Source organism: Octopus bimaculoides, chromosome 8, assembly GCF_046866305.1.
Source record: "Octopus bimaculoides isolate indiv1 chromosome 8, ASM4686630v1, whole genome shotgun sequence".
Taxonomy (NCBI): Eukaryota; Metazoa; Mollusca; class Cephalopoda; order Octopoda; family Octopodidae; genus Octopus; species Octopus bimaculoides.
In genome coordinates, this window is record NC_142935.1 from 74,479,113 (window position 1) to 74,502,945 (window position 23,833).

General features: G+C 34.1%; 1 long non-coding RNA gene across 1 annotated transcript in view; it reads left to right on the plus strand.

Moving 5' to 3' along the window:
- LOC149134444 (uncharacterized) overlaps positions 1-23,833 on the plus strand; it is a 235,448-nt gene that overhangs the window by 196,407 nt on the left and 15,208 nt on the right. The gene's annotated exons all lie outside the window — the stretch shown is intronic.

Genomic DNA, 23,833 nt, shown 5'->3' on the forward strand with positions numbered 1-23,833 from the left:
CAAATGCAGCACTTCCCTTCGCTATTGGATAGTATATTTCTGCATCAAGACCACCATCCCTTGACAGTGTGGTTCCAAGGAAAACAAAGGTGTCAATGACTTCTAATCTTGTTCTGTTCACAAAGATGTTTGGTTCAGTATATATCTGTCCAGGTGTGGGGGTAAACATTACCTTGGTTTTTCTCAGACTTACTGTGAGTCCAAAATATGTACATGCAGTGGAAAATCTATCCATTAAATGTTGCATATCTTCCTCTGTGTGTGCCAGCAAGTCAGCATCATCAGCATAGAGCAATTTTCTGACAAGTACTCTGAAAACCTTTGCCTTACAGTTAAACCTGGTCAGATTAAATATGCTACCAGATGTCCGGAATCTGATTCCGATTCCCCTGTTACAATCCTCAAATGCATACCAAAGCAATGTGGCAAAATATATAGAGAAAAGTGTAGGGGCAGGAATATCTCCCTGTTTTACACCGTTGTCCACTGAAAATTCATCAGATAGATTACCATTAAAAACTACCTGAGCTTTCATGTTGCTGTGCAATTTCTCGAAGAGGCTCACAAAATGTGTCAGGCAACCAAGTTTGCACAAAACAATCCACAGTGCGTCCCTGTTTACCGTGTCAAATGCCTTAGTTAGATCTATAAAAACCTGGTATAGTGGCATTTGTTCCTCTAAACATTTCTCCTGAACCTGCCTTGCAGAAAATATCATATCCATTGTTCCCCGCTCGGGTCTGAAACCACACTGTTCCTCAGGAATCACATGTGGACACACATTCTCCACGAGACGTTCTAACATGATCCTCGAAAGTATCTTCCCAGTATGTGCCAGGAGAGTTATTCCTCTGGAATTACCACACACTGATTTGGGTCCCTTACCTTTGTATATAGGGATTAGAATGCCGTTTATCCATTCCTGTGGCACAGAGGACTCAGTCCAAACTTGACACAACAGGCTATGAATTTCGGAGGAGATGTGATCCCCACCTGCTTTCAAAATTTCAGCTGGAATACCATCCAACCCAGGAGCTTTGTTGGATCTCAGTTTCCGTATTGCCAGTTTTACTTCTTCAATGGAAGGCACATCGTCCATGTGTTGCATTATCATTCTTTGGGGGATATTATTTATGACATCCATGTTCACTACAGATGGATTATGGAAAAGTTCCGCAAAATGCTCCCTCCATCTGCTCATTATTCCAGGAGGATCCTTAATAACCTCATTTCCGTCTTTTGATTTCAAGGGAACAAACGTTGAGGACTGCGGTCCAAAATCTTGTCGCAGTAAGCCGTACAAGTTTTTAATGTCTTTCCTTTCATAAGATGCCTGTATTTCCTCAGACAACTTACTCCACCAGGTATCTTTGAGCCTCCTTAATTCCTTTTGCAGTTCTGCTTTCTGCGCTCTGTATACCTTTTCTAGTTTTTCTTTGCCCTTAATGTTTGGGTTAAGACGTTTTTCATAAGTAGACCTCTTTGTTGCCAGTAGTTCATTTACCATTGCATTATTGGAGTCAGACCAATCTCTATGTTGTCTCCTCTTAAAACCCAGCACGTCCACTCCAGCCTTATATAATCCTTCTCGAAAAGATTGCCATGAACCTTCAAAATAAATATTACTGGATCTATCCCGAAATAGCTGTGAGACCTGTGGCTGTTTAAGTTGTCCTACATCAATTTTGGGGGGGACTCGCACACCTGCACTGCGCTTTCTTGTACGAACCCTGAATTTGAACTTAGCCCTAACCATTTTGTGATCAGTATCACAATCAGCTCCTCGCAATACTCTGAGACCACACAAATCCTGTAGGTCAGATTTCCGAGTTAATACAAGGTTAATCATGTGACCTTGCTTTGATCTTGGATGAATCCAGGTGACTTTATGTTTCAGCTTATGGTGAAAAAATGTGTTCCCAACAGCCAACCCTAGTTCAGAGCACATTTGTAGCAGGTGTAAACCATTTTTGTTTACCTTACCTATTCCATACCACCCAAGTACATTCCAAGTACTATTGTCCCTGCCAACACGTGCATTGAAGTCGCCGAGCACAACCAACTTCTCATTCAGAGGGACTGAGAGGATACTACTTCTAAGTTCCTAATAGAATGCATGGATATTTTCTTCATTTTCTGAGAGTGTGGGAGCATAGATGGAGAAAACAGTCACAAAGCGTCCACAAGAGAGAGGGATCCGGAGTTTCATCATGCGGTCATTTATACTTTGTGGTTGTTCTAGGTCTTTCAGTAAATTACTTCTAATTGCAAACCCAACACCACCCTCCCTTTTCTCTCCCTCCAACCCAGAACACTGTGAAGCCGGTTGCTCTTTCAACAAGATGATCTTCACCTGAACATCTTGTTTCAGATAGAGCTGCAATATCAACATTAAGACGTCTCAGCTCCTTAGTTACTAGAGCTGTTCTTCTTTCAGGCCTATCCGCTCGATCCAAGAGAGTTCTCACATTCCAGCATGCCAAGTTAAGTAAAACCTTTTTCCTCGCATACTTTTTATTATCGCTTATATTTCTTAGTTCGTTCCTGCTATATTGAACCACCGTTAACTGCAGTAAACTAACCAGCAGAGTGTGGACAGACAATTTTTAATGCACCTTTTCTAGCACCTTCCCAGTATATCCAGGTGAGCAGTGTTCTCCTTAAAAGGGCTGCTCAGACACAGGATTCTCCACCGAAAACAGCCCCTGTCCATGAAGACATGTTAGCGATGTTAAGATAAGAACCCTGCCGCCTTATGTGCAGACTTGTAACTGTATGCTTCCAACCGGTCAAGTCTGCATACGTCGCCACTCCTCCATCGCCACAGGACTTTTCTCTCCTCCTTTCTTCTTTCTTCCTCTCCTCTCTTGCCCTTCTCACTCCTTTTTCCTTTATCCCCCCATCCATCCTTCCCCCTCCTCTCTCTCTCTCTCTTTCTTTTCCCTAATTTTTTCTCGGTCATACTAAGATGACTGTGATTTGACAGTGTTTTGTCTCATTGGATTTTAGTGACAAACGCTTGTACAACACCTTTGCCACTCTCTAGGTCAAAATAGTATAATCCAGTGACAAGCGAGAGCAAGATGACTAGTATTAAGTTGACTGCAGGTTTTATATCAGGGTATCCTCTCCTAGGCTTTTCCTCAAAAGGAGACTGCAAGCCAGCAGTGGTAGATCAATTTGAATTCGGAGTTTTATTCTCCTATACTGGTTGTCCTAACCACGACCTCATAAAAAAAAATTTTTTTTTAAGAGCCCAATCTGCTCCCACAGAAGTCATGGACCTGGTTTTATGTCGGAGTGTCCTTCTAGAAGAGTTGCCTTCACTTGGCTAATGGGCCTCATCTACCCCACATATTAAAAAAAAAATTTAAAAAAAAAACAGAATATAATAAGTACATAAAAAATACATAGAAAAGTCAATATAAAAGATGTAGATATGAAAGGAGAAAAGTAAATGCAATGGAGATACATATAAAATATAAAATATATATAAAAACGATGTGTAAAAAACACATAAATACGATGTGTAAAAACACATAAAAATACATAAAGAGTAAATATAAAAATATATAAAAAGTAAATATAAAATATATATATATATATATATATATATATATATATATATATATATATATATATATATATTATATTAAATATATACTTTTATAAAACAAATTTTACAAAATATATAGTATCTGTTAACAGTTTTAGCCAAAAACTCACAGTTGAGTTTTTGTATATATATATGCATACATGTCTCTTAAAGGATAGAGCTCAAAATCAATGCATTGAAGATACTTTATTGCAGCAACAATGTTTCTGTTATTATAATTGTTGCTGCAATAAAGTATCTTCAATGCATTGATTTTGAGCTCTATCCTTTAAGAGACATGTAAACATATATATATATATATATATATATATATATATATATATATATATATATATATATATATATAGAAATGCATATAAAAATATACACACACACAGCACAGCACAACAATACGCGCACACAGAATTTAAACACGCACACAGAAACAAACATTGTTGGGTGAACGTTACTACACAATAGTTCTTACGTCCTTTCGACGAGTCTTATTTTTCATCCCGCAGGATGCCAACAATCACCCTCCTCACCAAGCGAGCTTGGTGGGGTTGCCAGTTTAGTCGCCGACGACCCGACCATGAGACAGGTTGTACTGGATTAAATGTTACCAGTAGCGCTCAAGAATACTTATAAGAGCGACCTGACATACATATATACATATATATACATATGTAAACATATATATATATATACATATATAAACATATATACGTACATATATGTATATATGTATACATATATATATATATAGATATATATATACATATATATATATGTATATATATATATATATATATATATATATATATATACATATATAACATATATATATATCCTTATATATATATATATATATATATATATATATATAGTTTTAGGGAAAATAACCAATTTTCAAGAACTCATCGATGAAAATCCACTATCATATATAGAAAAATTAATAATTAAAAGCACAATAAATGAGTATAATATAAAGTAAAGTAAATATCATAAGATAAATATAATAAAAAGACTACACGTGTTTTTCTATTATTCAATTGATCGTTAATTATAACTAAATAAACGTTTTTAGCTTTAAATAGTATAGCTTTAACTATTACACCGGTTAAATTTGTACTAATTTTATCTTCATTATTATTTTAAACTTAAACTTCGTTCAACTTGTATTTAAAACGATGATAATTTAAAACAATGATAATTTATGTAAGATGTTTTTTGTATATAATATACATGTTATTATAATGGATGAAGGGATGATTATTGAATGGTTATTATTTTGATATTATGATATTTTTTAAATAATTTTTCTATCTTTATATAATAAGTATTTCATATTAATTCATTTGGTACTTATTGTTGGTTGAGATATATATCTAATTATTGTTCTACTTACGATCTGACGAGTAGCTATATTTTTGAATAGAATTTATTTTCGATAATTTCAATTGATTTTAATCGATTTAAATTTCTTTTCTATTTGAAAATTGTATATATATATATATATATATATATATATATATATATATATATATATATATATATATATATATATATATATATATATATATATATATATATATATATATATATATATATATATATATATATATATATATATATATATATATATATATATATATATATATATATATATATATATATATATATATATATATATATATATATATATATATATATATATATATATATATATATATATATATATAATATATATATATATATATATATATATATATATATATATATATATATATATATATATATATATATATATATATATATATATATATATATATATATATATATATGTACATATGTATATATACATATATATACATATATACATATGTATATACATATACATATATATATAGAGAGACATACATATATAGGAGAAGAAATTGATATAATAACAATCGGAAACTCTTTGTTTTCGCTGGTATGTCTTTAATTAAATAAATAACAAGGAGGAAGAAGCAGAGATGAGAGAAGCATTTACGATCGTTTCGATTTACTGGTTTAAGTAAATCTCTTCAGAATACGAATAGATAGGTGCATCGGTTAGGATGCGAAAGATGATTTATAGATTATTGATAGATAATTGATAGAATTCACTGAATAATAAAAAACTTGACAAATTCTACGAAACTAGAAAGATGCTGACCTATAAAAATAATAAACAACCAACTAATAGGACTAAGCCACCCTCTTACGCAACGCCTCCTGCTAACTTAGGTGCAGACCTGAACAATAATCCCCCCCCACCCACTACAACACGGACGTAAATACACCTAATTATTTATGTGGCTGTAGGGATAGAACAAAGTACCATTTCTCAAATAGATGTAAGATTACGTAGACCAATGTGACGTCCGCACAAACAACCAGAAGAAATCATACATAGGTGCAACGAAGAACCAAATGACTCTCAGATATAACACGCATCTATCCAGCTTCAGAAATAGAAATAAGGCTAACTCAACAGGGCTAAGTGCATACATTTGGGAACTTAAGGACGAAAAAATTGATTTTAGCTTAAACTGGCGTATACTCACAAAAACATCGTCCTACCACACCACAAATAGACGCTGCGATCTCTGCCAATCAGAATGCCTAGCTATACTTGCGGCTAAGCAACCACTTCTCAACAGGAAATTTGAGAATAACAATTATTGTCTTCCCGTGGGCCTTTATGTATTTTCGAAATACCGATAGAATAGCCTCTCTTGTCTTCATGCAGGCCTCTATGGCTTCATAACCCCAATCTAGAATACTCATCTATATAAGTCGAATTAACTGGGTAACACCTTAAACACACGAAGAGTCAGCAGCAAACCCACTCGACCCAAACATTTCATAATAATACACTTTGCATATACACAGGACCCCGTCAAGCACTAGGAACCTGCTAAACTCTAGCAATAGCACATTTTCAAACCACTCATGAGTTAGCTCCCTTCTAACCCAGTTAGAGTTACACCCCTTCACCTGCACCACCAGTGTAACTAGCTCTAAAATTGAATAAACACGTGCGAATAAAATGTGCTTAATTAAACTTGGAATCACGCACCTCAATAATACTCAACTTACCCTAAGTTCCCAACGAAACTAACCAATCTACCACGAGCAAAACTCTACCCTGCGAATTTCCCAGCGCAAGAACAAAAATTTAATGTAAAAATTACCAATTTGTTTACATTACCATCAAATGTCTATCAATTATCTTAGGCATCCTGACGGATGCACCTATCTATATTCGCATTCTGAAGAGATTTATTTAAACCAGTAAATGCTTCTCTCATCTCTGCTTCTTCCTCCTCGTTATCTATTTAATTAAAGACATACCAGCGAAAACAAGGAGTTTCCCATTGTTATTATATCTGTTTTCTTCTCCTATATAACCTAAACTCCGGTTTTCCAAACGAGCCACCTGCTAGTGTACAGCCTTACAAAAGACTGTACCTCCCCAGCTAATATCCAGGAGCGACGCTGGATTTAACTATCCCTTAGAGGTATTAAACCCCTCTAGCTGATGCCTACATACATATATATATATAAATATATATATATATATATACATATATAGACATATATATGTACGTATATATGCATATACTCACATATTTTTATTATATACATATTTATATATATATACATAGGTATATACATATATAAACATTTATATACGTACATATATATATATATATATATATATATATATATATATATATATATAGACATATATATATAGACATATATATATAGACATATATATATATATACGTATAGATATATATATGTATAGATATATATATGTATATATATATACATATATATACATATATATATATACACACACATATATATATATCCATATATATACATATATTCATATACACACGTATATATACATATATATATAAACATATATATACATATATATATATCCATATATATACCTATATATACATACACATATATATATATACATATACATATATATATATATATATATATATATATATATATATATATATATATATATATATATATATATATATATATATATATATATATATATATATATATATATACATATATATATATATATATATATATATATATATATATATATATATATATATATATACATACATATATACCACGGGCTTCTTTCAGTTTCCGTCTACCAAATCCGCTCACAAGGCTTTGGTCGACCCGAGGCTATAGTAGAAGACACTTGACCAAATTGCCACGCTCGCGCGTTAATCATTATATAAGTTCCCACTTCTACTAGTACTACAACAAACACACACATACACACATAGCCGCCTGCCTCCACTGGGTGGCTATGAATATTTTGCCCTTGTACGTATGCCTCTACATGCACATGCATGTGTAGAGAGGCACGTATTACATACACAGGTAAAAACAACTAAAACGTGTTTCATCATTGGTTTGCTCACTTATAAGACATCTGAGATAAACAATAACAACAACAACAAACATTGAAGCATCAGTTTTCAATTACCCCTTCAACTTTCTGCTGCTGGTGGATTTATCATGTGTTATCTATTCACTGTTTAATCAGACTGGGCCATCTGAATTTTAGGTTGTCGTTAACATTTTAATAGGTCGCTAGTCAGACTTGTAGACAAGTAATCCAGTGTACTACTGATAAAACTATTTGGATTAAGCATAACTCATGTATCCTTTCGTCTTTAGAATGCAGCTCTTTAAAATGAGCTAAGATTTATTTACTTGATACATATTCCGATCAAAGTACCGGTGCTGTTGTATAACCCGAGCTAGTTGATGGTTGGATAAACTAATAAATTCATGTATTCATTTTGTACATTTATGCTCGCATTACTGAAATATGTTTTCCGAATATGTTACAGTATAATCTGAGGAGGATCTGGATGCTGATGATTGCAAATCTTGCGACCAAGGTACCTTCATTGATAGGTAAAGGCAGGTAAAAGCAATGTAAAAAAAAAATTAAGTATCTCTTAAGTATTAATGTAGGTTATTATGTTCTACTACCAAATAATCATATTTCTCAGAAAATAAACCCCAAAAGTAGATAACAGGTCATTGATATTGATAAACTCTCTATTTGTAGCAGGATATTACACTTACATGAGATATTGTATCTTGCTTCAAGTAGACGGTTTGATTGTATAATAACATTCGCAATCTAAATCACTATATTAATACAAAAAAAAAGAACATTTAAATAATACACACCACGCTACAAAACTACATCAAATTGTCTAAACATTATTCACATGCTCTTTAATCTCTTAATTATAGGATTGGCAACAGCAATAAACTTTGTGGACCGTCTCAAGTAGATTCTTATTCGTTTGATTTCAGTTGGAGCAGTTTTTGACATACTGAGCAAATATCACCAGCCAATTGGATTTCTTGGGGAGGAAAGTTTGAATGCATGGTGTTAGAGGGTAGATAAAGAATGGGAGGTGAACGGAATAAGAGAAAATATCTGTGGCAAGTGGTACAAAATAAGCAATTGAAGAGTTCAAAATGAGAAAATACTTTTGCATTTGCAAGGGAAGGGTAGAGAAAAGAAAGTCATTGGCTATAATTCATTGCCTGAATATGTCATTTTCAATTTGCTAAATGGCGATAGCTTGTATGCAAACAAGAATGCGTGTAGAAGTAACAATGACACTTTGATCAATGTTGCAATATGGACCTTAATTGACACTGATCAGAAAATAATAAAAGCTGAAGTATTCCTGGCACTTAGTCTTTTTAATTACTGAATCGTTACATATGTGTCATCGCCATAAATGTATGACTTGTGTATTGCTCATGTAAAAGTTTATTGGAAACGCAAGGTTAACGTTTCCTACTAATAGGCAGATGCTTTTAGAGGAATCCTAGTAAACGAATGGCCCTTACTGCATTGCCTTCAAGACTAAAGATGAAGGACAAGGAATTGTCCAATTAAGATTTGAAGAGTATAGTAAATTTTTATTTAGGCACAAGATCATAAATTGTGGGAGTAAGAATCAATGTTTCTAATCTACTGCTGTACATCAATGGTAATAATTTCATGGACTCTGGGAAGATAAGAGACCAAATTGGTTCTGTCATTATTGAGCAAATACTGTTAAAGCTTTCACCTAAATGTCACATACCAAACTTTTCCACTCTACCAATTCTGCTAGAACCATATGCTACTGCAAATATGACCATTGTAAAAACGAAAAATGAAATATAAAAAGCACTTTTAGATAACTGAAGCTTCGTTTCTCTCCGAAAATAACACATCAACTAACACAGAATATTCATGTCCCTGTAGTAAGGATCCACTACACATCATAAAGTTTTGTTAAATAAAGGCGAGCACTGGATAGAACTGGAGTTAAGATTTTAAACTGTGGAACTATTTCCCTTTCCGGTTGAAAGAATTCAACTTCACTTATTCCACTAATTTCACTGGAATATGAATATCACTCTCCATGCACACAACACAAAATATGTTACCTTTGTGAATAATGAAATTTTAAAAAAGGATTTTTCGTGAAATCTTAGAGTAACTTATTAAAACTATTGGATGTTAATTTCGTGCTTTCTTCGGTTTCTTTCAAATATTAAACTGTTGGGAATCGGTATTTAAAATCAAAAATGGGAATCCGGCCGAAACTCGAGAAAGAACACAATGCTGCGCCTCCATTTTTCAACCAGTGCCAAAAAACAGCACACATAGTAATATTTATATATATATATGGTTTTTCATGAAGAAAGTACAGTTGAATGATTGTTTTAATAGATAGATGAATTCTATCAGTTTAAGGATGACCCTTACCCAACCCAGCAGCATTCATGACCAGTGAGGGAAGATATGAATTAAACCAACAATTAAAGTCGCATCATTTTTACGTCTTTCAAGTGTTAAATTGGCGCTCTCTAGGAAACACGTAATATCTGGCAAAGATAAAGTTATTGTTTCTAAGTTTGTTTTTCTAACAAAACGTGAGTTTAATTTTATCTTGGGTGTTTGTATTTTACAGGGACAAGATAGCAGGGAAAGGGGATACCGTTCGCTGATCTGGGGATTAGCACCACTGTGCGTTGTGCACGCGTGATCAGCATGATGTTGCTATGTATGCGTCAGTAGGTGTATCACACAGTGAAAGGAGGAACGACCATCGTGGAGTAGTAAGCGTATTGAGATTGCTGAATCTTTTGATATCTAATACGTCAAAATTGGCTGCTCAATTTTCGAGTTCAAGTGAAACATACGCACTACACGCAATGCACTCCTGCGTTGCCCGGGTCGTTGATAACATTAACACTACGACCAACTGGTATTGTAGTACATGCCTCTGATAAGGAAAAATTGATTCAAAATTGTACCAATCAGTGAACACGCAGTGCATCCCGACCAATAATGGGACACGCATCGTGGGCGGACTCATGTGTGTATGTGACCTTAATTTTCCCTCGCATAGATGCGCGGTATTATTGTTGTTGTCAGACATTTGTTTTCCATCGCACTACCCGCGTTATAGTACACGCTCAACCACCGAAAAATAGGGTTATTGTAGCAAAATCCTTGCGAGCCTTGTGGTTTATGGAATGAATACTAGGCATGAATATATACTAATAACGATTAGCAACTTTGCATAAATTGGGTTGAATAAAGAGAAAAGGCAAAAAGAGTCGAAAGTTTTTGGTCATTGCTTCATGTCTTTAGTACACTTGAACGAATATAGGCCCTTACTGTGCTTCATCCTTGGGAAACTTTATTGAGTTTAAACCTGAGAAAGCCCCTTTGGCATTCCTGAATCGTTTGCTACCAAAAGAATTTACATGGACGAATTTTTTTAGTAGTAATATCAGAAGCGATCACAATTATATCAGAAACACGGTTCATTAGTCAATATTCTGTTGACAAATAGGGCTTTGTGCAAAGAAATGGTATCACAATACATCAAAGAAATTGCTTAATCATGGAATACTGAAGACGTTCACATTGGCAGTTTAGTTGTGGCACAAAGGTCATTATTGACGGAAAAGGTGCCAATAATTGTACCAAAAAAGCATGTTTTTGGTCATTTTCCGTTGACAAATAAGGTTTCGTGCATCACAAATGCACTCATAACGCTCCTTGTATATTGCTGCATTTTTTTACACCAAAATAGGTAAGATATTATGCATCTAACTGTGTTACATCAATCTGTGCAGTTTTTGTCACATCAAATACATGCATAAAGCAGGGGATATCAAACTAGATATACCGAGTTGTCATAGGCATGTTGTACTTGTCCGTTGTACATTAAAATTGGCAAAAACATTATAATTGGCAACTTAGATTAGAAGTAAATTCTAATATTGCCCGAAAATGACCTCAAAATTGTGCGACCCGACCTCGTTGTCAATGTTATTTTTGTAGTAAAAAAGATTTGTGCAAAACATACTTTGTTTGGTAGCCGAAAGATTACTGAATCTTTTGATAGCTCATACGTCAAAATGGGCAACTCAGTTTTCGAATCCAAAAGGAACCATATGCACCACACACACACACACACACACACACACACACACACACACACACACACACACACACACACACACATTCACTCACTCACACACACATACACATAAACTCTGTTTTATATATATATATATATATATATATATATATATATATATATTATATGATCCTCTGATTTTAATTTTATTTTATATGCTCACAGAGAACAGTAGCTGGCCCCATTAGCGGACAAGTACACCATGCCTACGTCAACTCGGTATATCTAGTGGGACATTCCATACTTTATACATGTACATGATGTGACACAAACTACACAGATTGATGCAACGCAATTAGATGCATAATATCTTACCCATAACGGACAGTTTCAGGATGGGTCGAAACCACCGTCGAACTGAATAGAGACTAGTACTAAATCTATATTCCGTTTCCTTCATCAATTAGTATTATTATAGAGTGAGAGTGCAGTGCATGCCATCAGTGTTGGACTGGGGTAAAGTATACAAAGCCCAGAAAACCTTTCATTACTACCCGTCTGACAAGGGTACACCAGGCACTGGCATCACAAGCATATGTGCGTGACATGGTGATCCCATATGATAAACAGTACATGACCTAGCAGCAGGTGGAGCCCAGTTACAATTCTCTTCAGGTCGAGTAGCCCAACCCGCTCAAAAGGTCCCTGAATAAGGATGTTGAACAAAAGATGTTGAACAAAAGACCCATGTTTCTAGAGGTGAATTATCCAACCCCAAATAAATCCTCTCAACAAATGGCTATGATGCTCCCCTACTACTTCTACTCGTGATCAGAGATGCACATATCATCAGACACTAAAAGATATGCTCAAGTGGTTAAGGTCAAACAACTGACAAGCAAATCTGTGGTATTCTGCAGAATATTTACTGTAGACCATTTTTATACCAAGACAAAGCAATGTGCATGATGACACTTCCAGTCAGTTAAGATTAGAAGCCATGAGAGCCACTGTCTGATATTGCATCAGGATATAAGTTCGAATTATTTGAGCGCTACTAAGGGTTTTCTATACCGAAGATCTCTAGAGATCACATTTGTAAAGACATTATTTAGAATCTACCTCTAATCTAATCCTTCAAACGCATTATGTAACTTATTATCTACAAAACTTGCACATGCGAGTAATACAACGTATAATGTTCTCAACAATGCTGATACAGCAGGGATAATGCACATCCGACATAATAGCTAATTTTCACATACCTTATCAAGCTGAACATTTCGTGTGTCCTTACAATAATTCTATATATATGTATATATAAAACACAGTATGTCTGTATATATATATATGTGTGTGTGTGTGTTGTACATATATACATATATACATATATACAACAGTGTATTTATAAATATATATACATGTATATATATACACACACACACACACACACTAGCAATGCATCCCGGCGTTCCTCGAATGTTATGACCTACAAGCACATTGAATTATTTGCTCCTCTCTTATGGGCAGAATCAGCACGGCTGATATATAGTTAATGGAATAATGGAAGTCATTTTTTGTTTAATAGTCAACGGCGAGTGTACAATGCACATGCGTTTGCATGAAAGTGCTTTGTCTTCTGAAGAAGGATCAGAATATGTATTGTTTCATCGTATAAAAGGGGGTTAATACGATTTTGTCCAGAAATCACGTTCTCAAAATTTTAATTTCTTTCGATTCCCACCGGAATGTCTTAAATTGTAACTTTTTCAATTTTTTTTTGTTTTTTTTTGTTTTGTTATCTGCGAAGAAAAATACAGAGATTATGAATTTGGGAAATATGTATATTTATATATATATAAGTCAGTAAATAGTGGGGTTGTGTTAACCGCACGTGGAGAAGTAATAGGAAAATGAAAAATAATGATAAGGCAGAATGTTAAACTGAAAGCATATCTTAATATAGATATGTAGAAAGGATTTCTAACCGGCTTTCATTGCATGGCAAACTTTCAAGAACAGGGAAAATGAGAATGTTTTTTACAAAAAAGTAAAAAATAATATATAAAAAAATAATATATAAAAAAATAAATATACCAATACATTATATTGTCTTTGAGCTTTTAAACTTCAATGGTAATCCATGTAGATAATAGTTGGAAAAATTAGGATGCATGAAATTGAGAGTTGTGTTTGGTTTTAAAAAGAAAGGGGGGCCGAAAGTTTATGTGTTGGATATATATATATATGTGTGTGTGTGTGTGTACACTATATATTCCCCTCCCCTTACCGAAAGCTGAACAGTTATTTCCCTTGCCCACAACAACAATAATAACGATAACCAATTCTCTCCCCTTATTTTTCTACTTGTGAAGTCATTCACTCGTAAATATCATCACACACAACATGGGCAAAAATTTCTTCTTCAGAAAATACATATTCAAATAAGTAAACCATAATATCATGAATAGCGAAAGCGAAACCGGTCGATATATTAAAAATTATATTAAAACTATGTAAAGTGTGTGTTTTTTCCTTTTTTAATTTCTTATATATATTACAACTCAGCAGGTGAGGATAATCGAAATTCCACTTTTTCTGTTACTATATACATACATATATATATATATATATATATATATATATATATATATATATATATATATATATATATACATATATATATATATATACATACATAAATATATATATATATATATATATATATATATATATATATATATATATATATATATATATATATATATATATATATATATAGATATATATATATATATATATATATATACATACATATATATATATATATATATATATATATATATATATATATATACATACATATATATATATATATATATATATATATATATATATATATATATATATATATATATATATATACACGTGGATGATGTGGCTCTGATCGTTTTTGGTTAGGCATAATGTATAGCACCGTTTCTCAAGCTTATTATTTTTCGGGTCCCCTGTTTCGATTCGTTCCTCCAGCTGTATGAAAATTTCCTAATCCCCACTCCCTTGTCAGAAAACAGCTTCAGGAGTTATGAAGAACGAATCTGTATGTAGTCTGTTTCTGAGACCTCTGTCTAATCATTAAAACATTGATTTAATTATGAACATAGAAAGAAATTATACATTAATCCCTATTTTTGTAAGCAGTTGTATCTGTAAAAATTTTATTTTCACAGAGCAGAAATTCAAAGATATACGAAATGGACGTGTGTGTGTGTGTACGTGCGTGAATGCGTGTGTGTTCATCGTATAAAATTTTTACAATAGTTGATTTATGGAAAAGATTATGTTAAATTCTTGAAATGCAAATATGTGAATGAAAATTAAGTTCAGACCTCTACTTGGTAGCTAGACCTGGTAGAAGTAGCAGCCAAATCTCTCTTAAAACACCCTACTGTCTTAATCTGACCATTCTGCGTATTATGTAGTTTGAATGAGAAACTGTAACTAAAGATTAAGATTATTAACCTCACAAAGAGGTGAAAGAAGAGAGACAGCATAGCGAAAGTTTTGGCTGACTGTCATCCTGTACTCCCCATTTGGCTGTGAAACTCAAGGACAAGAAAGAATACAACGATCACCCATGTCCAATTTATATTATATATATATATATATATATATATGTGTGTGTGTGTGTGTGTGTGTGTGTGTGTGTATACATACATACAGATAGATAGATAGATAGATAGATAGATAGATAGATAGATAGATATTATCGTTTAATGTTTCTTAAAGAAACACTCAATGCCCCTTCCCACACCTCGCCCACCCATCACTTACCAGCTTTCAAAAAGCTACAATCTACCAATTTGTCACTTTTGTCAGATGTTTTCTGCATGCGTAGAATTCTACTGAAATAGTAGACATAAAAAATACCAGACTACCACCAGAAAACCCGACATGCTAGAAACATGTAAACGACATTATTTCTAAAGAAACCTCCCCACTTTCCAAAAAGCTAAAAGTGTAACATTGGGAATGTGTTGCTTTTTGAATGTGGTGAGGTGATGGGTAAAATTCTTAAAGATTTGTACTCTCTGTTTATTTTACATGGATTGCCAAGAATAAAAATTTGAAAAAGTAAGAAATAAATTTGGTGTGGAGAGGGAGAAAATAAAAATATTGAGAACGTGCTTTGTGGGTGCAATCCTAATCTCCTGTATCGCAAACATAGGAATCGGAAGAAATTTAGAAAAAAAAATGTGGGAGGAAATGTTATCTCGGACATGCTAGAAAGAAGAGGTAAAGGACAGAATTTCTGGGAAAACTTCCTTTTAAGATTAGATCGAAGATCAAGATTTTAAATACGCTCATCACAAACACAAGTTATATAATACAAAAAGATCATTTCAATTAGGCTTGAGCTGTAAATTTGCACATGCACACTGCAAGAATTAATATAATTCTCACAAGATTTTTACCTACAGTGTGTGTATGCATGTGTATGTGTCAAAGTAAGTTATTTTATGGTATTCTTTCATTTGAAGAAGCAAATTTGTCAACTCAACATATATGGGATCATGTGATTCTTTGTTAATTTCCGTGAAATTTGTTTAATTTCTGTATGCTTTGAAGAGAGCATAAATTGAAAGAGAGGAGAACGTGAAAAGGTGACATTTGCTTTGAAGTGAGACGAGAAAGTAAAAGAGAGGAGACGTGTGTGAAAGAGAGAGAGTGAGTGAAGATGTGTGATGTGATGTATGAAATTTTTTGCATGTATGTGCAAGTGGCACCCACTCGCTCTCTCTCTCTCTCTCTCTCTCTCTCTCTCCCTCTCTCTCTCTCCCTCTCTCTTTCACATACACACATTATCTTTCATATACACGTTCATAAATAAGCGGAGGTAAAGAATACGCACACCACCCGTTTTCGGCGTAGCCCTTACCGCAAACACTGGGAGTGCGTATTCTTGACCTTCACCCATAAATACATATGTATACATCTTTTTTGTGTGTGAGAGAGAGAGGTTGTATATCCTCATGACATATAGAAAAAATTATGTCTTTTAATGCAATTTTTTTGGCTGTGGCTTATTTTAATACAATATTTATGTGTACATTTTCATAAATGTTTGCGAAACATCGCACGATAGTGATACATTAGAAGCAAATCAAAATATTGTCCGAAAAGGAACTCAAAATTGTGCGACCCAACGTAGTTGCCGAGGTTATTTTAGTTGTAAAAAAAGAGTTGTTGAGTCAAAAACATAGTTTATTTTGTAGATAGATAATAAGCAGCTTTCTTTATTATAATACGCATGTGACTAATTCGGTGAAACATTACTTTCATTATTCACACATCGTCACTGTCGTAATGCAAAACTTTGTAATTTTGGTTCAAATTGAAAGCGTGAAACTATTTTCATTTTGTAATGAAACCTGGTCGTTGTAGAGAATTGTATTTGAAATAACTATAACTGGTTATGAAGATAACGTAGAAAATATGTAAATGAAAGTAAAGTTTATTGGTCTGATTGAGGAGGTGGCAGAATCGTTAGCATACCAGGCAAAATGTTTGAGCGATATTTCGCCTGTTCAAATGCTTCCGGGATCAACTTTGCCTTTCATCATTCCTGGGTCGATAAATTAAGTACCAGTGAGACACTGGAGTCGATGTAATCGACTGGTCCCCTCCCCCGAATTATCAGGCCCTGTGCCTATAGTAGAAAGGATTTCATTGTTCTGGTCTTAACATCAGTTGGTAAGAATAGAAGTCATTTGACGACACCCTTTTGTTTGTAATTGGCTATCCTGTCGCAGGTTCAATCCGAGGAATATTAAAATAATACCCATCTTGTCCATTCCACAGAATAAGATAATACTGGAGAGAAGAATGTGTCTGTGAAATACGTTTAAGGTTGTTATCTTGAACACGAATGAGAATATCATGATTTACAATGGGATCACAGGCAAGCACACAGAGTCACAGAGATAGGCTTCACGTATGCGTTAATGTACGTGTGTGTGTGTGTGTGTGTGTGTGTGTGTGTGTGTGTGTGTGTGTGGTACTTTATGTATGTAACTCTCCACCACAACAGTTAAACGCGCCGACAGCGTTCACTTTCTAGTACTATCAACATGAAGATTTGGCTGATTTAACACCACTCACAATACTCGCAAATATATCTGAAAAAAAATATTATTATTCTGGTTATTATAACAAATTCGGAAACTTGGCAAAGTAGAAAGCCTCAGCAGCTCTTTCAATATAATTACAGAAATGTTATTCCACTTCTTCTAACCAGTTTCAAGATAATGTTTTTTAATAGTCCTTGTATTCATCACTGTGAATATCAACGTCGCACAACCTTTTTACTGCGTAACTCAGTATTTATTCTACAGCCTATAATGTTACACAGTTCAAAAATAGCATCTTCCTTTTTATACACTTGGTTCAGCATTCGTTTCCAAATTGTAAAATAAATTATTTTTGTATGAAAAATTGAATTATGCCTTCTGAATTTTCTTGGACTTTCACTTTCTTCACCGTGACATTCTTTCAATCGTGAATTTTGTAACATTTAGTACATGTTCCAAATAAATGTTGAATTTATATACTTTCTTACATTGGTGACGCATGCTAACTTTTTCCTAAATTGGTGACTTTCCATTTTTTTATAGCATAACTATGCTACATAAACTATGTTTTGCACCTATATTGAGTACATTTCGTTTCGCTTGTTTGTGTAGATAGAATTATGATGTATTTGTCACTCTGTAGTCTTTTGATAACGAACTTTTCTTCCTGAGTGATGTTTGGTTTCGGAAGTTTCGCTTTTTCTAGCACCTGTCTCACTTTCCACCTTAGTTCATCTCCCCGAGCTTAATGGTATCTTTATGGCTATCTCTTCAATAAGGGCTATCATATCCAAGTATGGAATGCGCTTGATGGTTGTCATGAAGTTGAGGCATTTGTTTAGTACTGCTTCTTCAGAGCTTTCTAGATGTCAGCTACTTATATTAATTACTGCTTTCACAGATAGATAGATAGATAGATAGATAGATAGATAGATAGATAGATAGATAGATAGATAGATAGATATGTATATGATTATGTGTGTGTGTCTGGGTGTCTGCGTTTGTTTCTTCTATCACTGCCTGATACGTCCCCATAATTTAGCGGTTCGGTACAAGTAACCGACAAAATAAGTACTGGGGTTGATCTGTTTGACTAAAACCCTTCAAGGTGGTGCTCCAGTATTGCTGCAGTCAAATGACTAAGACAAGTAAAAGATTAAGAGAATATATATGACGAATGCATGCACATGGCACATACATACAAACACACAATACATGTATACATGCATACACACATTTATTCATTCTTACAAATACAAAGACACAAACACTTCAATAGGGAAAAAAAACACCCAAAGAAGTTCCACTCCCAGGATTTTAAGATATCCAACAGAACCACTCCATGCAACAGTGGGAATCTCAAAATCATAGGGATCTGCCTTCTCAACAAACTGAAATCAGCAATTAACAACAGGAAGGAACTACAGGGAGAGGACCGGTTACTATAGCAACACCATTGTGCACAACACCAGTTACTTTCCTCCTTCCTTCACCTTCCTCCCTCTTTTCTCCCATACATCAGAGCAACGATTTTTATATCCCTCATTTCTACAAATGTCCTGAGGAAGTGATTATAACCCCAAAATATAAAAACAAAAGGTAAAACTGCAACTTTCTTTTGCTTGCCTTCTTTTTTCCTATTGCAGTTTACTTTGTACATTCTCGGATTTTTCCGACCTTATACAAAAAATTTCTTCAAAGTAATACTACACAATGCGTCACCAAAGCCACTCTCTTTTAATACATACATACAAAAATAAAATAAACGATTGAGACGGAAAATGGGATACACGAGAAATTGTATTGCTCACACCGATCGTTTCGACATATCCGGCATCGATCCCATCGATGCAATATATGTCGAATCAATCGTTGTGAGCAATAAAGTTACCCGTGTGTTCCATTTTCAGTTTATATTGTTTGTTTTATGCTCAACGTACACTGAGAATTTCCTGGGGTAGTTCTAGCGACAATTTTGTAATTACGTGGATGACGCCAGATAGCCATAGTCAGTGAACGTGCTTTATCGGAACATATCAGCACTTAAATATTAGCTTACATACATACATACATACATACATACATCGGCAGTTCATCCAACACACAAACTCAACCAGATATTTACAAATACCGGGATCTTTCTTAATTCAAAATGTCTTATTACTTTGTTAGCAACAGACTTGAACTCTCTCAAGAAGAATTTAGATTAAACTAAAAAAAAAAAAATCATACATACATACATACGCATCACGGGCTTCCGCATACTTTCAGACAAGAAGATTTCATTAAAAGCTATTGTTCAACGTGAGGTTACGGTTAAATATACTTGTCCAAAGCCAAAAGAATTTTAATAGAATTTGAAAGACACGCTCACGAAATTCTTAACCACACAACTGGTAAGGTATTTACTTAAAATCTTAGGTATCATAAAATGTCTGACGTAAGTATATCAGCATCACAACACAAAATCTTCTTGAATAGAAACTTAAACTGGGAAAGAAAGAAAATCAAACAAAAAACATTGATTCGGAAGAGAATTCCAATTTAAATTCGATATATTTACAATTTCTATTTCTCTATACTGTTCTTGGTTCTACTATCATGGTTTGTAATAGTATTTCATTTGTAGGAATGAGAGATTTCCTAACAAGAACTCTTAATTTGAGACATCACATCCTTGTATCATAAGCATATTAAATTTAATGATCATATAGAAGAAATAATTGCATGGATAGTGAAATGATTATAGTAGAAGACATCTAACTAGGAGAAAATAATTATTATCATGCGAACGATATAGCGTTTCATGTCACCAATAAACTTGACCCACAAATGGTCATGTCTGCTAATTTGTAGGTTGATATTTTATAGTAAGAAAACTTTGAGGATATCTGCTGCAACAACACTGTAACATTGACGAATCTATTACTGTCCGCAGTTACTTTGCGCAACTCCTGCTGTGAGCATTAAAAAAGAAAAAAAAGCTATAATATTACTCTCAACATAGAAAACTCGGACATCCTTGACTTCTGTGTTGATATTTGCTATTGAATACAGACTACTGTTCTGGTGATGAGCTACGTAGACTTCCTAATGCTCAAAACCATCCCACGTTAGAATTATTACACACGGGGGTTCTTGCAATTCATTATGATCATAGGCCACGATCATCTTGATATTAATACAAACAATAAAAGATCTTGATATATATGTAGTAAGCAAGTTGGCAGAATCGTTAGTACGCCGGGAAAAATGCCTAGCGGTATTTCGTCCGTCTTTACGTTCTGAGTTAAAATTCCGCCGGGCCGGCTTTGCCTTTCACCCTTTCTGAGTCGATAAAATAAGTACCAGTTGAACACTGGAGTCAGTCTAATCGAATTATACCTTCCCTTGAAATTGCTGGCCTTGTACCAAAATTTCCTACCAATATATATGTAGCTAACTATAGTGCATGTGTTCTTGTTTCATAACTCGGGTTTAGGTAATTGTCGAATAAATTATTATGCCGTCTAAATATAACACTGGAGAACATATTTTTGTGAATGATATCTGATACTTGATTCTAAGTATTTTGAGTGCGCTAAATATGAATTTGAACTCGGTTCGGCTCTATCAGGTCCTGATTTTTGTCAATAGCCTATGTGCCATTTTTCTCAAATTAGGACTTTCTCTCAAATTCTCAAATTAGGATTAAATTTTCTCAAATTAGGACTAAAAAATTAAGTCATAGGTTCAAATTTAATTTCAAGGTTCATGAATACAAGCAGTCCAAAATTCTGTAAAATTACATTTTAAAGATAGAAATTACTTAAAGAGATATGAAGCTTTCACTCTGGTAAAAAATGTCTCCTATATTTTCTTGTTAATGGCGGATCTCTTTCCAAACGCCAACAGTGAGAATACCAGTGTCTTTGGTACCATTCCACCATAATCTTTATATCTTGTTCATCACTTACAGCACCTAAATTACTTGGAAATCGGTCAAGATAACAATTCAAACAATGCATTTTTATGCTAAGGAGAAAATAGCTAGTTCTAAAATCTATAAACGAGATGTAAGTAGTAACAATACTAAAAGTAACCTCTTTTTTTGCCACTATAACATGCCTGCTCAATAAAGAACTATGTTACTACACTCTAACCTCAGGAAAACGTCTTTTTCTCAGGTTAACGACACAAAATCTGTGTCCGATATATTGTGAGTAAGGGAGCGAATCACTCCATTCCAGCTTGGCAATACCAGTAGACCATGGTTTCTGGGTCTTTACCCTTCATCGGTACTGGACACCTGCCTGTTAGAGATGGCAGTCATTCACCCCTACTCACAATATATAAACAGGGAAGCGGCAGAGAGCTGCCGATCTCGTAAGGAGCCAAATAGCTAGTTCTAAAATCTGTAAACTAGCTTGAGGGGAGTGGTTCGCTCCCTTTCTCACAATATATCGGACACAGATTGCGAGTCGTTAACCGCTGGAAAAATATTTTCCAGGGGTTAAGATGTAGTAACATATTTCTTTATAGAACAGCCATGTTATAGTGGCAAAAAAAACGTTACCGTGTAGTATTGTTACTACTTATATCTCGTTTAGAGATTTTAGAGCTAGCTATTTTGCTCCTTATCATATGAACCGCTATCTGTCGCTTCCCTGTTTACATATTGTGAGTAGGGGCGAGTGACTACCATCTCTAGCAGGCAAGTATCCAGTACCGATGAAGGGTAAAGACCCAGAACCATGATCTACTGGTCTTGCCAAGCTGGGAGGGGAGTGATTCGCTCCCTTACTCACAATATATCGGACACAAGCTGTGTGCCGTTAACCAGCTGGAAAAGACGCTCCGGCATAGTTCTTTCGAGAACAACAATGCTATAGGAGAAAAAAACCCTTACCATTTTTATGCTCATATTGCAGCCTAATTCTTTGTAGTCACTTAAAATGTCTTTTACTATTTCTTCGTCGTTATCTGCCCCATAATTGCCTAAATTGTTTTCTATCAAATCTACGAATGAGAACTAGGCATTTTCTCGCGTTCATTCATAAAATTAAGAAAATCACCGTCTTTAATTAATGTTCTGGTTTGTGGACTGTCGAAATTTCCGCCTTGATTTTTTTCATAACTTAAACTTGGAAATTTTGAAGTTATTGCCGTTTGTATCTAAAGCTTTTACATATTGTCTAATGAGGCCCAGTTTAATATGCAGAGGAAATATGATTTTATCTCTGGGCACTAAAGGTGGATTTATTACGCTTTTTTCTTCAACAGCCAGTGATGTTTGTACTGGTCACATCTGTTTGAAATAATGTTACTCCTTGGCTCTGCTGTCCCATAAGCAAAGGAAACAGGGATATTTAGTATACTTCAAAAGTTAGACAGAAAAGGTAAAAATAGATGAAAACCGATCGAAGACCTAACGGACAGAAAAGGGAGTGAAAAACACGCTACAAGAAACATTCGCAGCTGACTTTCTCATCAGTTGGTATCCGAGACTATTTAAACCGAAACCACTGTCATCTAACGGCAGTGCCAAGGAAAATGCTGACAAATATGTGAGAGGGCAGGACAAA